We start from the raw sequence: 16,343 nt of genomic DNA on the forward strand, positions 1-16,343 counted from the left end.
ATGTGTAGGAGCTCCTTTCTGAGAACATGTGTAATCATGCATGCCTCTTCTGCTTAGCTATAGCACGAGATCGGAGTGTTGTAATAATGGGTAGCATACAGGTTATAGACACAACACCTCCTAAGTTTCCCTTTCTTCAGTCTCCTTTGAATCCTTCCAGCCTCTGTTCTATCCCCAAGCTGCTTGAGATGGGGAGAGCATGCACTGAGCACTGCTTATGACTTACTATTAGCGGTAAGAGTAGGAGCAGTGAAGGGGCTCTGTTAGCCATATGTGGCTGCCCACCCCACACACCATCTCCCTTATCCTGCATTTGAATATAGAGGGAGCTAGCCTATCACAATGGGTTTGTATGTGTCTTCACCACCTCTCTCCCTTTGCTTTAAAACTTAGAAGAGAGACTGATAGGGCTTTCAATGCCTTCCTAGCTCTTCTTTTGGTCATATGAATCCTCTCTATATGTGCACTTCCTGCTACTTGGAAGCTGGTGTGCTACAAACAAATGTTGTTAATGTAGGTGTGCCTTGGGCATGCAAAGGTTGGGAAACTTTGCACTGGACCAGCAGGTTTGGTTGTTTGAGTAAGAGGAGGTCTGGGAGGGGGCTGGGGTGGCAGGCTCCACTGGACCAGCAGGGATGGTATTTTGAGTAAGGGGGGAATCCAGGGGGTGGGGTGGGTGGGCTAGGGTAGGATTGTTTCTTGGGGATAACTGGCTCTTCTATCCAGCTAAGTAGCACCTAAGGTTTTGAATGTCAAGTCGACCCCTTTGCTTTTAGTATTCAAAAGCCTTTATGAAGGAATAAGTGGTTGGAAGGGAAAAGGTTCATGAGTATGGGTGAAGGGAAGGGCAAGTAGCAAGGCTGCGCATGAGAAGGGAGAAAGGAAGGAAAGTGAAAGCAGGTGAGATGGTAAGAGCATTAGAAAAACAGTCTACTTTCGTATGCACATTAGCCCTGTAGATAACCAGACAGTGAATAGCAAATTTTCTCTCATGCATATTCATTGTGCATGTGTAGGCATGTGCAAGTTATAAAATCGGGGGTCGGTGCACGCAAGGGGGTGCACAATTGTGCATCTTGCATACGCCGAGCCGCGCTACCTTCCCTCGTTCCCTCCCAAGGTCGCTCCGAAATCAGAGCGGCCTGGAAGGGAACTTTGTTTCACCCTAACCTAACCTTCCCACCCCTTCCCCTAACCTTTCCCCCCCCCCCCCCCAGCCCTACTCTAACCCCCTCAAAATTGTTATCTAACCTTTTGCGCCTGGAGGCAGGAGCAGGTTGCCTGCCGGCACGCGATCCTCCGACAGAGCAGCAATGGCCCCTGGCCCCGCCTCCACCCTGCCCCGGATCACCATTTTTTGCAAGCCCTGGGACTTACACGCATCCCGGGATTTTATGTGTGTCTCCGGGCCTATTTAAAATAGGCCCAGCATGCGTAACACCCCCACGCACGTAAATCCTCTGGATTTACGCGCATAGGGCTTTTAAAATCCGGCCCACAGTTCACTGAAGAGATGTAAGCTTCTTAACTTCCTAGTCTGCTATGTTATCTGATTCTGCTGGGCCCTGGTTTCCTAAAGGTCACAGCAGAACCCCAGACAGCTCATTATTGACCCACTATCTAATTCGGACCTCCCACATTCTTAAGAAAGGAGAAGAAGTCCTTTCTACCACCACTGCACTACTGAGTCTGCCCCAATACACCAAACACTAAAGGTGAAATTTGCCCTTCCCATTCTGGCTCTGCCTGACAGAAGTGAAACCAGAGGTCAAAGCTAATCCTTAATAGGGAAAGAAATCTACAGATAGGAATTTGTCTACCTGTACCCACTATCTCATCTCTGCTACAGTCTATGGCAATATCTAATTACTGAAATGTAAAATATTTTGGAAGCAAATTTTATAGGTACCTTCAAAGCAAATTTAAATACATATGTAACCTCTGGGCAAGTACTCTATCACAGGATCCCAATGACTGGGTCATTCATTAAAATGCATTACTGCAAATTTTTGGAAGGGGTAGAATTGGAAGAGAGAGAGAGAGAGAGGGAGACAGACTATCTACAAATGCATTATATTAATCAAATATATCTCAATAGGAGTGGAGGGCCATCTAATAGCTCGAGGTGAGCTGGTGGTGGTGGTTTAGGGTTTAGGGGCCAGTTTCTCATGTAGAGTGAGATGTATGAACAGCACAGTACACAGTACTGTGTTGTCCGTTCGTCTCATTCTATATGAGAAACTGGCCCCTAAACCCTAAACAACTACCAACACCTCACCTTGAGCTATTAGATGGCCCTACTATTGAGATATAAATACTGGATTAATAGAAAGGGTTTCTAGTCTCTCTCACATAATACGTTTACTACAATGTGGCAAATCTAACCCCCCCCCCCTTTTTTTTTTTCTTTTCTTACATGGGTGTTAACACCCATGATAAGTAATGTATTGATATCAATGCATATTGACGAATCTAGGGCAGTGGTTCCCAACCACCCACAGCCAGTTGGATTTTCAGGATATCCACAATGAATATGCATGAGAGAAAAAGTGCATGTTATGGAGGCAGTGCATGCAAATTTTCTCTCATGCATATTCATTGTGGATATCCTGAAAACCTGACTGGCTGGGGGGGTCCCCAGGACAGGGTTGGGAACCACTGATCTAGGGATAAGTTTGTTAACTGTCTTTTCCTGATGTTAAGCTTCTCTGAAGTTAAAAATTCCCTGTTGGGGGGTGGGAGGAGAATATCTCCATGGCCCTGAGCATTGTTCCATAATTAATGTAACATTAAAGTCTTGTACATAGCAGTAATAATCACGCTGAAGCAACAGATGGTTTCCTACTTAACTTTTATGCATTAATGATGTAAATTTGAAAAAAATATTCATCTACAAGTTCTTAAATTTTTCAGGGCATTTACAGCTTCTGTTCTTGTAATAAATATTTGACTTTATACTTTCACATCATTTATTCAGTTATGGATATTAATTGATTCTCTTTTCCTGACCCTTTCTAATTTATGAGGTAGTTTTAGAGCATCCTCTCAGAATTTGGTGGATAGGATGATTACTCCCAATTTAGATATCATAAATTCCCATATCTCACATCTTTGTCCATTTGTTCATAATAATGGTTTTACCCCAGGGCTGAAGTAAGTTTTGCAATAGAAGAAAAGTAAAGAAAGGTAGGGGGGAAAGGGCAGGTAGGAGAAGGGAAGGTGGGGTGGGGAGGTAGGGAACGGAGGAAGACAGCGCAGCTCGGCGCAGGCTCAGCATGCACAAGGTGCACAATTGTGCACCCCCCTTGCACACACCAACCCCCGATTTTATAACATGCGCACACATTATAAAATCACGTGTCCATGTGTGTTCACCAGATAGCGAGCGCACATGGACGCGCTCACGCAGGTTTAAAAATCTACCCTTAGGATGTATAGTACTTTGTTGCACACTTCATTTGAGTTGCCTCTTTTATTGTGACATATTGTGCATCCATTAGAGCACTAACAGATGCAGCGACAGAAAAAAAAATATATTGGAAATAACCAGACAAGAAAGGCTGAAATCTGCTGTAATTAGTTGGTATTGCTCATTACAGAATAACCCAGATACCTAAGCCAGAAGGCAAAAATTATTAGAAATCTAGTTTTATTTGAATATCATTTGTCATACAGAGGCAATTATCATCCCCTCCCCCCATAGCTTCCCATGGACCTGCAAAACAATTTTCAAAGGGAAACTCCATTTCGCATTGAGGACTGTGCATATAAAACGTACCTCCAGAATTTACAAGTGCAAACTCCCCACTGGGAATTACGCATGGACCAGCCCCCTGCTGAAAATGGTATGAAAGAGTCTGACCGCTAGGTGCTGCCATTGTGTGATGTGCGAGATTCCCTCTCCACCTTCCATCTGTGGACAACATGCACACCATGGGTCGGATTTTAAAAGCCTTATGCATGCTGGGCCTAACTCCTGGGGGCTTTACTAAAGGGGCGGGGAAGGGATGGGACCAGAGGCCTCCGAAACAGCAGTCATTTGCTGTTGTGTTGAAGGATCACGTGCCAGCAGGCTGCCGGCGCTCGTAACTTGCGCCTGCCTCCGGGCAGGTAAGACAAAGGTCGGGGGGAGGAGGGGTTAGAGTAGGGCTGGGGGGGGGGGGAAAGGTTAGGAGAAGGGGTGGGAAGGTCAGGCTAGGGGGAGGGAACAGGGGAAGGCAGCATGGCTCGGCGCGTGCAAGGTGCATAATTTCGCACCCCCTTGCGCGCGCCGACCCCCAATTTTATAACATGTACACCCGCGTGCATCTTTTAAAATCTACCTCTGTATGCGTTCAACAAATTGAAGGAAGGGGGAGTGGAGGAATATTCAAAGCTGCCTTCTCCATGAGTAAGCATGGAGAATCTCTTTGAAAATTGCCCCAATAATCATTTCTGTCCCCTTCTTCTTGTTTTTGTATTTGAAGGCTAGCAGTAGCTGTGCTGTGATCTGCTTGATTTTAATATTTTGGTGTGTTTAAGAAGAAACTATTTACTGAGCATCTCTTCCCCTCAAGGCAGTTGTGTAGTACAAACATTTGGTTTGTTTTTAAATGCCTGTTTTTTTTTTCCATTAGCATGAATGTCTTATTGAAAATAATTATATTTACATGAATACTGATCATGCATGAAAAAGCAAATGTTCACAAGGTAATTTTTGGCGGGATTACAGTAGGATAGACTATATTGTAATAAATTCAGATTCTAATATTTAATATTTCTTAGGTCTTAAATTCGGTCATTACAAATATGCTGCTAGAATTATAAAACTGCAGAACAGAATTTTATTATTTTAAATATTATGTTATCTTTATATAAAATAGTTTATAGATTAAATTAAACTTACAGGTAGATTTTAAATGTGTTGCCCATGCTAAAAAAAAGCCCCATACACGTTTGTGGGCCACGCACAAGCAACACAAATTTTAAGAAGCATAAACTCAATGTTTGACTTCATCCTGGGGCCTCTATTAGGGATGTGCAGAGGGACGCCATACGTTGCATTCGTGATTCGGATTCGTCGGGGTGCAGATACGTTGCATTCGGCTGTATGGTGCATTAATACGGCGATTTCTATTCGTGTCCCAGCTAAAATTAAAATTAACTACAACCCCCCACCCTCCTGACCCCCCCCCCCAAGACTTACCAAAACTCCCTTGTGGTCCAGCGGGGAGTACGGGAGCCATCTCCTGCACTCTCACACCCTCGGTGTAGGTTTCATCATGGCGCCGATAGCCTTTGTCACAGGGGCTACCGGTGCCATTGGTCAGCCCCTGTCACATGGTCATCGGCGCCATCTTGTGCTCCTACCATGTGACAGGGGCTGACCAATGGCACCGGTAGCCCCTGTGACATAGTATGGGCAAAGGCTATCGGCACCATTTTGAGTACTGGCATCGGACGGCCGGAGTGCAGGAGGTCACTCTGGGACCCCCGTTGGACCCCCAGGGACTTTTGGCCAGCTTGGGAGGGCCTCCTGACCCCCACAAGACTTGCCAAAAGTCCAGCGGGGGTCCAGGAGCAACCTCCTGCACGCTGAATGTCCGATGCCAGTACTCAAAATGGTGCCGATCACCTTTGCCCTCACTATGTCACAGGTACCGACAGTCGGCCCCTGTGAAATAGTGAGGGCAAAGGCGATCTGCTGCCAGAATGGCGTCTCTGGTCCCATCCTCGCCCCACCCCACTGGACCACCAGGGAGTTTTGTTAAGTCTTGGGGGGGTTCAGGAGGGTGGGGGCTTTGTTTAAATTTTTATTTAGGTGGCCGTATAATTCGGCGAAGATTTGTGTATTCGTGGGGAATCACAATACGTTTCTTATGTTTCGCTTCCCCACGAATACTACGAATAGTGCAATATACGTTGCGGATCGCCAATACGGCGAAAACGAATGCACGCCCCTAGCCTCTATAAGCCTTCTGTGCCCTGTCATCTTATCCCATAGTAAAAGAAGCCTCCCTCAGACCAGAATCCCTTGCTAGGCTGCTTCTTAAGGAGAATCTGGCCCAATAACTGTGGCCGATCCTTGAAGGAGTTCTCGAGAACATAAGAACATAAGAAATTGCCAGACTGGGTCAGACCAAGGGTCTATCAAGCCCAGCATCCTGTTTACAACAGGAGCATGGGATCTACTTATTATTTCCAACAGGAGCATGGGATCTACTTAGTATTTGGGTACCTACCAAGTACCCAAATACTAAGTAGATCCCATGCTACTGCTGCCAGTAATTGCGGCATGCACAAGTTGCACTAATGTGAACCCCCTTGCGTGCGCCGACGCCCAATTTTATAACATGCACACACATGTTATAAAATTGCACATACTTTTTAAAAATTTACCCCAAGTCAACTTGATTAAGAGCAGTTAATGAACTTCTCCTCCAAAAACGTATCCAAAACTTTTTTGAACCCAGCTACACTACCATATCCTCTGGCAACAATTTCCAGAGCTTAATTGTATGTTGAGTGAAAAAGAATTTTCTCTGATTAGTTTTAAATGTACTATTTGGTAACTTCATGGAGTGCCCCCTAGTCCTTCTATTATTCGAAAGAGTAAATAACCGATTCACATCTGCCTGTTCTAGACCTCTCATGATTTTAAAGACCTCTATCATATCCCCTCCCCCCCCCCCAGCCATCTCTTCTCCAAGCTGAACAGCCATAAGCTCTTTAGCCTTTCCTTATAGGGGAGCTCATCCATCCCCTTTATTGTTTTGGTCACCCTTCTCTGTAACTTCTCCAGCAACTATTTTTTTTTTTTTTTTTTAGATGTGGTGACCAGAATTGTACACAGTACTGAAGGTGCGGTCTCACAATGGCGCGATATAGAAACATTATTTCATTTTCCATTTTATTCACCATTCCCTTCCTAGCATTCTGTTTGCTTTTTTGACTGCCACAGCACACTGAGCCAATGATTTCAATGTATTATCCACTATGGTGCTTAGATCTTTTCCTGAGTGGAACCTCCTAATATGGAACCTAACATGTAACCACAGCATGGGTTATTTTTCCTGTATGCAACGCATTTCACTTGTCCACATTAAATTTCATCTGCCATTTGGATGCCAAATCTTCCAGTCTCACAAGGTCTTCCTGCAATTTATCACAATCTGCAAGTGATTTATGTACTCTAAATAATTTTATGTCATCTGCAAATTTGATCACCTCACTCATATCTCTTTCCAGATCATTTATAAATATATTGAAAAATACAGGTCCGAGTACAGATCCCTGAGGCAATCCACTGTTTACCCTTTTCCACTGAGAATAGTGACCATTTAATTCTACTTTATTTCTTGCCTTTTAACCAGTCTGTAATCCACAAAAGGACATTGCTTCCTTTCCCATCACATTCTAGTTTTCTGAGATGCCTCTCATGTGTCAAACGCCTTCTGAAAATCCAAATACACTACATCTACCAGTTCACCTTTATTCACATGTTTATTAACCCCTTCAAACAAATGAAGGCAAAATTTCCCATGGCTAAATCCATTTATTTATTATTTATTTATTTAAAAAATTGTCTATACTACATATACATGGGTGGAGGCCTAGGCAGTTTACAGGTATAAAAACATACATAAATCATAATAAATAAAAATGAAAGAACAAACTTTAAAAAATATAGACAATATCATAATAAAAATGGAAACAAATTATTGATTGATTGTTTCAATGTTTAAATGTTAAAATCCATGTTGACTGTTTTCCATTAAACCATGTCTTTCTATATGGTCTGTGATTTTGATCTCTAGAATAGTTTCCACTATTTTTCCTGGCACTGAAGTCAGGCTCACTGGTCTATAGTTTCCCAGATTGCCCCTTGAGCTGTTTTTAAATATTGGGGTTACACTGCCCAGTGGCCACCCTCCAGTCTTCAGGTATAATGGATGTTTTGGTTTTTTTTGTTTTTACTTTTTTATTTATAGCATTTTTATATAAACAAAGCATACAACTTTGTATGGAAATTACAGGACGCATATAATCAAAACTAAAGATCACATATAGGAAAACAAAATAATATAAATATTTTCATCCTGGTCATTGGAAAGAAACAGGGAAAAAGGGGCGGAGAATAAGAAGGATAAAAGAGAATCAGAAATGGCAAGGCTTTAGCTAGAAATCATCCCCGAAAAAAAAAAAATACAGGATATTTAGACTCTGGAGAAAGAGAGGAGGAAACCAAAACTTTCCTGGCATTTAGAAGACATAAGTTGTTCTGGGGAAAACACCCCAAAAAAGTCAGAACAATACTTGACAAAACATTTACAGGGGTAATGCAATGTGAAGGTATCCCCAATGTCTCTTTCCTTAAAGCCAGAATCCCTCTTCTTTCTTGGGTAATTCTGCTAATATCCGGAAAAATTCTGATCTTATAGCCATGAAATTCTGCATGCAGATTCCAAAAATAGGAAGACATCACAAGATAAACATAAGAGTCAGCTATAAAGGAAACAACAAGAGTAGCAGATTTGATACTCTTTAAAGTACATGTCTTGAGAAACTTCAACAAATCAGATAAATTACCAGGAGTGGTCTTGGCAGAATTAGGAGAGCGAGATGAAGCGAGGAAAGAAATTTTGTTTATAGAAGGAAATTTATCTTGTGGAATTTTAATACATCAAGAAAATATCTTTTTAATGAAATCAAAGGTAGCTCTCCCACAAATTTAGGAAAATTTAAAAAGCAAAGATTAAGTCTACGTGAAGGGTTTTCTGGAAGCTCAATATGATGAGACATTGCTCCATGTTCCTGGATAGAGGTGGTATGAACAGCTTGGATTTTCCCCAAGTCCCATGAAATAGAGTCAAATTGTACTTCAATATCATAGATATGGGACTCGTGGTTAGAAACTTGAGGTGCTAGTTTGGAGAAAACAGAGTCAATCTTAGAAGCAGAAACACAAAGGATTTTATCAAAGTGTTCCATACTATCCCAGAGTCTAAAGTCACTACTGCTGTTTTTTTTTAGCTTGGAGATTAAATCACCCAGAGAAAAATCAACTGAAGAGCCAGAGGCAGCCAAATTTGAAAGGGAACCAGGATAAGATACAGAAGAAATCAGGGTAACATCTCTGCTAGGAGTCATTGATGGGTTGATTAAGCTCATGCTGGCCTGAAAGGTAGGGTCCTTCAGCGAAACAGACTCCTTAGCCCCCTCCTGTGCGGACGCACTAGAAACTAGGGATGTGAATCGTTTTAGGACGATTAAAATTATCGTCCGATAATTTTAATATCGTCTTAAACCGTTATGGAACACAGTACAATACAGATTCTAACGATTTATCGTTATAAATCGTTAGAATCGTGAGCCGGCACACTAAAACCCCCTAAAACCCCACCCCTGCCCCTTTAAATTAAATCCCCCACCCTCCCGAACCCCCCCCCCAATAACTTAAATAACCTGCGGGTCCAGCGGCGGTCCGGAACGGCAGCGGTCCGGAACGGGCTCCTGCTCCTGAATCTTGTCGTCTTCAGCCGGCGCCATTTTCCAAATTGGCGCCGAAAAATGGCGGCGGCCATAGACGAAAAAGATTGGACGGCAGGAGGTCCTTCCGGACCCCCGCTGGACTTTGGCAAGTCTCGTGGGGGTCAGGAGGCCCCCCGCAAGCTGGCCAAAAGTTCCTGGAGGTCCAGCGGGGGTCAGGGAGCGATTTCCCGCCGCGAATCGTTTTCGTACGGAAAATGGCGCCGGCAGGAGATCGACTGCAGGAGGTCGTTCAGCGAGGGTTCCGGCGCCTCGCTGAACGACCTCCTGCAGTCGATCTCCTGCCGGCGCCATTTTCCGTACGAAAACGATTCGCGGCGGGAAATCGCTCCCTGACCCCCGCTGGACCTCCAGGAACTTTTGGCCAGCTTGTGGGGGGCCTCCTGACCCCCACGAGACTTGCCAAAAGTCCAGCGGGGGTCCGGAAGGACCTCCTGCCGTCCAATCTTTTTCGTCTATGGCCGCCGCCATTTTTCGGCGCCATTTGGCTGAAGACGACAAGATTCAGGAGCAGGAGCCCGTTCCGGACCGCTGCCGTTCCGGACCGCCGCTGGACCCGCAGGTTATTTAAGTTATTTGGGGGGGGGGGTTCGGGAGGGTGGGGGATTTAATTTAAAGGGTCGGGGTGGGTTTTAGGGGGTTTTAATGTGCCGGTTTTTCGATTTTTTGATTTTTAACGATTTTTAACGATTTTTCACGATATTTTACCCCCCCAAACGGCAACAATACGATTCCCTCCCCCTCCCAGCCGAAATCGATCGTTAAGACGATCGAGGACACGATTCACATCCCTACTAGAAACGTTATTGACCGACACTGCCGCTGTTTCCTTGGGGATACTGATGCACCACCCCGGCAGTAGGTCCTGAGCCCGAGGGTTAGAGAATACCTCATCTCCTGGCAGTTGCTCCGCTCCCTCAGATGAAACTGCAATGGGAAATTTCTCAGGACATCCGGGCATGGCGGAGACAAAGGAGGTAATAAACTGCTGACCAGAAGGTTAAGAGGTTTCGGAGGGGAAAACCCTCAACTTTCCTTTACACTTAGGAGTGATGGTTATAGAAACCAAAAGAGCAACAGGAGGTCAGCGTCCACTGTCTCAGCTCAAGCAGCCATTTGCCACAATGAATTTTTTAATGATAGGTTACAAATTTTAACTATTAGATCTGAAATTTCATTTTTTAGTTCCTTTAGAACCCTGGATGCTTTCTATACACTCCCTCACATACCCTCCCCCTCTGCTCAGCCTTGTTAGGGTGAGTACCTGCCTTTACTAGGGATACTTCTTTAGACAGGAAGTGTACATTGGTGTTTTCTTTACCTACTTTATTTTGGATCATGTAATTGAAAGGTTGGAAGGCCAGAAACCATCCCAAGACTCTAGCATTGGATTTCTTGTTCCACTTCATCCAGATTAGAGGTTGATGATCCATCATGAGCATAAACCACTGCCCTAGTGGGTAATATCAAAAAGCATCCACAGACGATTTGACTGCTAGGTCTTCTCTTTCAATTGTTGAGTATCGCCTTTCACAAAGCATTCATTTCTGACTGATGAATGTGATTGGATGTTCTTGGCTATCCTTTTCTTGGAACAACACTGCTCCTAAGCCAATCTGTGAGGCATCTGTCTGCACTGTATAGGGTTTGGCAAAATCTGGACTTATCAGAACAGGCTCTAAGCACATAGCCTCCTTTAAATTTTGATTTAAATTTTAAATTTAAATTTTGATCTCAGAACACAAGAAAACTTAAACTTTTAAAAAAAGAGCTAAAAACATGGATGTTTACCAAAGCCTACCAACTCACCTAATGTCTCTAAAACACCAATCCCCTCCTATCAACACTAGGAAACTAGTGGACTCATTACAAGTTGTTATTACAACACAGAACCGAAACATGTATAGATTAACCAACATACTAAGTTTATAAAATTATATTGTCTATATTTACAACTTTACGAACCTTTTTTGAAAACTCTGTTAATCATCTATACTTTGTAAACCATTGTGATGGCGAAACCGAACAACGGTATATAAAACTCGATAAATAAATAAATAAATAATAAATAAATAAATAAATCCTTGAAGGCCTCTTCAGCCTCTGTAGATCACCAGAGCTTCCTTGGATCTTTTTTCTACAGAAGTCAAGTAAAAGGTCCGTCTTTCTCTAAGATCTTAGATATGAATGTTGTATTACAAATGTGAGGTCTAGGAAGGCCCTCACCTTTGTTTTTAGTAATGGAACTGGTACCCGAGTGATCACCTCTGACCTCTGGGTCAGAGGGTAGACTTTCCTCTTCCCTAGGGCATAGATGAGTTTATGGACTTCTTGCTCCCCTAGCAGGCACTTTTTAGGGTTGGCTGTTAGTCCACATTTGGTAAACTTGTTAGAACCACCTGGAGTTGGCTTAGGGGTGTCTTTCAACTTGAGCTATGCAACACAATGTCATCAAGGGAAGCAGTCGCATAGCATTGGTGTGGTTGTAACCGGTAGTTGACCAAGTGCTGGAATGTCACTGGAACCCTGTGTATTCTAAAAGGCAGAATGATGAACTGTAAGAGATCATTTGGGTTAAAGAACACTCTTTTCTTTCACAACTAGAGTGAGGGGAACTTGCCAATACCCTTTCATGAGATCTTTCATGGAAATGATCTGAACCAACCCCAAGATGCTCAATGAGTTTGTCCACTTATGGGAACAGATAAGCATCATGTTTTTGAGACCTCATTGACCTTTTTGAAGTCTCTACAAAACCAATGCTCCCATCTGGCTTTGGCATTAGTTGATAGGTATGGACCAGTCAGCATTAGATTCCTCTATTACTCAAAGCATTTCCTTTACTTCTGCCTCAATCACATGGTACGTGGCTTCAGGAATCTGGTACAGCTGTTGTCAAACTACAAATCTAGGAGGTATAGAAATGTCAAATTGAACAAGATGGGTCCATTCTGGTAAGTTTAAAGAAACAACATTGTTTTTGTCTACTACCTGTTCTTGGTCTGCTTTCTCTACAGCATAGAATTGACCCCCCGAAGAAACTTGGAGTGACTTGAACTTCAGGATGGCCACTGGGCCAAACTCCGCTTCTTTTACCAGACCACATGTCAGTGTAACCCACTTCTTCAGGAAGTTTGTGAGGGAAAATCTGAGTCTTTTCATTTATTTGGTTGAGTTACTTTGTAGTTTATGGTTCCTGTTTTCTCTATCACTTTGTAGAGCCTTGCCAATGAGATAATAGTTTCCTTTCAGAAGACATGAGAAGGACAAGGACCTGGTTACCTGGCTGAACTACTAATTTTTCAGTGGAGCAGTTGCACTCTCAGAATTGGATAGCCTTGGCCTTCTTCAGGCATAAGCACACAGCCTCTCCAGCTTTCTGCAGCTCTTCCTGAGTCTGTATAACATAATCCATCAGGTTCTGACTGGAGGTTGACTCATCTTTCTCCTTTGGTTTTCTTTCATATAGTAATTCAGAAGGGGAAAACCCTGTTCAGTTCTGGGGTACCTCCCAAATTGCAAACAGCACCTGTGGTAAGATTAATTAACAGTTCTTACCATCTTCAGCAATACGTTTCCTGCTTGAGGGTTTTGTTGACATGCTCAATGAGGCCAGCATTTTGAGCATGATAAACTGTGGTCCATAGAGTTTTTACTCCAAGAAGTTACAGAGCTGTTTCATTACATTGGAATCAAATGGAATTCCTCAATCAGTTAATATTTCCTTGGGCAGGCCAAACCCAGAAGAGACTTCCATTAAGGTGGTCACTATCATTTGGCTCTTCATGTTTCTCAAGAGTGTGGACTCTAGAGATCTCCAGGCATAATCAAGGAGCACTAAGATATACTTATTCCCTCAGGTAAATTTTTCCAGAGGATTTACTAGACTCATGGCCACTTTTTTTTAAAGGAGTCTCAATAGTGGACATTGGCACCAGGGGAGCTGCCTGTACTGCTGTTGACAGGTTAGGTAGGACTGCCAATAGATCTGCACCAGTCAGTACACTCTAGGTCTACACAACTGGGTCAATATGATTTCTCAGGTTTTTTCCTCCCCAAGGCAGCGCCCTAGGAGATGGCTGCAGATTAGTTGTAGGGTCTGCCGCTGAATACCCTGGTTACATTAGTTAGATAGGTGTATTTGGCTGACTTATCTAGCCACTCAGTGGCTGAATATGGACCCCAAAAGATTTTGGCAAAAGCTCATACTCCTCACCCTGGGGCCTCCTTAAACTTTCTGGGCTCTGACTTCTTTTTCCATGGTGAAAGGAGCCTCTCTCGGAAGAAAATCCATTGCTAGGCTGCTTCTTAGGGAGGGCCAGGCTAGATAGCTGTGACTGGTCCTAGAAGGTGTTCTGGTGAAGCTTTGTATACACTAGGGGGCAGATTTTAAAAGCCCTGCTCGCATAAATCCGCCCGGATTTACACGAGCAGGGCCTTGCGCGCCGGTGCGCCTATGTTCCATAGGCCTACCGGCGCGCACAGAGCCCCGGGACTCGCGTAAGTCCCGGGGTTTTTCGAGGGGGGCGTGTCGGGGGCGTGTCGGGGGGGCGTATCGGACCGGCGCGGCGTTTTGAGGGCGGGATGCGGCGTTTCTGGGGCGGGTCCGGGGGCGTGGTTTTGGCCCGGGGCGGTCCGGGGGCATGGCCGCGCCCTCCGGAACCTCCCCCAGGTCGCGTCTCGGCGCGCTAGCGGCCCACTGGGATTTACTTCTCCCTCCGGGAGGCGTAAATCCCCCGACAAAGGTAGGGAGGGGGTCTAGATAGGGCCGGGGGGGGGGTGGGTTAGATAGAGGAAGGGAGGGGAAGGTGAGGGGAGGGCGAAAGCGAGTTCCCTCCGAGGCCGTTCCAATTTCGGAGCGGCCTCGGAGGGAACGGCGGCAGGCTGCGCGGCTCGGCGCGCGCCGGCTACACGAAATCGGCAGCCTTGCGCACGCCGATCCAGGATTTTAGCGGATACGTGCGGCTACGCGCGTATCTACTAAAATCCAGCGTACTTTTGTTGGCGCCTGATGCGCCAACAAAAGTACGCGAAGGCACGCTTTTTAAAAATCTACCCCTAGGGATGTGAATCGTGTGCCCGATCGTCTTAACAATCGGGTTCAGCTGGAGGGAGAAAAAAATCTGATCGGTGGAGATGTGAATCGGAATCGGTTCCAATTCACATCAATAATTTTTTTTTAGTGAGGCTCGACCCTTTAAAATTGATCCTTTACCTTCCCCCACTCTCCCGGACCCCTCCCAAAACTTTTTACGAGTACCTGGTGGTCCAATGGGGCACGATGACTAATCTCCCGCTCTCGGGCCTTTGGCGCCATTTTGTCTGCCACTCAAAATGGCGCCGATGGCCCGATAAAAAAAAACAAACCACCCAAACCTTTAAAAATGACCCCTTAGCTTCCCCCACCCTCCCGATCCCCCCAAAACATTTTAAAATTACCTGGTGGTTACCTGCCACTCATAAAGATGGCACCGATGGCCCTTTGCCCTTACCATATGACAGGGTATCCGTGCCATTGGCCTGCCCCTGTCACATGGTAGGAGCACTGGATGGCCGCGCCATCTTGTGCTCCTACCATGTGACAGGGGCTGACCAATGGCACCGGTAGCCCCTGTGACATTGTAAGGGCAAAGGCTATCGGCGCCATTTTGAATACTGGCAGCCGACGGTCCAAGTGCAGGAGGCTGCTCCCAGACCCCCGCTGGACTTTTGGCAAGTCTTGTGGGGGTCAGGAGGGTCCCACAAGACGTGCCAAAAGCCCCTGGGGGTCCGGGAGCGATCTCCTGCACTTGGGCTCAAGGCTCAATCCATGTTTGAGCATGAAAATAAAATTGCTACTAAAGAATAAGATATTTGACACAAGTTATATTTTATGGAAATAGACAAAATGAGTGCCAGTTTTTCTAACAAAAAGACTTTGGATACTTCAAATCCCCCTAGAATTAGGGCATTACATTTTAAAGCAGTATATTCCAAATATTTTCTCAAGATAAAAGTGAGATTATAGGTAAGAAATGTTTGGGATAAAAAAGATCTCACTCATTCCTGAAAACATCATTTTACATGATTTCAGAAAATCCTTTTGATGTAATGACATTGTTTATTGACAGTTTAACTGAGGAAAGGAGAAGTAGGTCATAAATTGCTAACAGTTTTCACATCAGCTATGAATAACCTTAGTCTCAGCTCTTCCTTTTTCTATAAATAGTGATTACACAATACAGCATTCCCCATGTTTTATTTTATGAAAACAGACAAAACAAAGGCTACAGCAATGATTTCTGCCTCCAGAAAGAATTTGTATCCATATTTTCCCTTGACCTGTATCATTATTAAAGCTAGGGTGAAGGATTCAAGATGATTGACCAGCAGTATGCAGCGTGAAATGCTCCTCTCCCCGTTGGAGTAGATTTCCCTTCCTATAATTCATTTTTCCTATTGTTAATGGGTCGTAAAAGGAAGGCAATGCAAAGACCTTTCCTGTGGTCTTATCTGATAGATGCACATTGTCTATTGTATGTCACTGCTGACATCTCAGCCACTGGAGAATATGGGAAAAGATGTTGAGCTCTGGTCTCTCCCTGGCTCCAAAGCATCTTTGACCCCAGCTGCCAGTATGCACTGAATGATGGACCCTGCTGACAACTGGCTGAGTCACCAACCAATAACATTTAAGTGACTGTACTGGGGTCAGGGAACATAGAGATCCATGCTGCGGCAGCTACATTCAGCCATGCTAATGTGGGAGTGCTCAAAAGAATGTGAAACCAAGCTGAGATATTTGGGGATGAGGCAGTTCCATCAGCTATAGCTCC

This window comes from Rhinatrema bivittatum, chromosome 1 (genome assembly GCF_901001135.1).
Source record: "Rhinatrema bivittatum chromosome 1, aRhiBiv1.1, whole genome shotgun sequence".
Lineage (NCBI taxonomy): Eukaryota > Metazoa > Chordata > Amphibia > Gymnophiona > Rhinatrematidae > Rhinatrema > Rhinatrema bivittatum.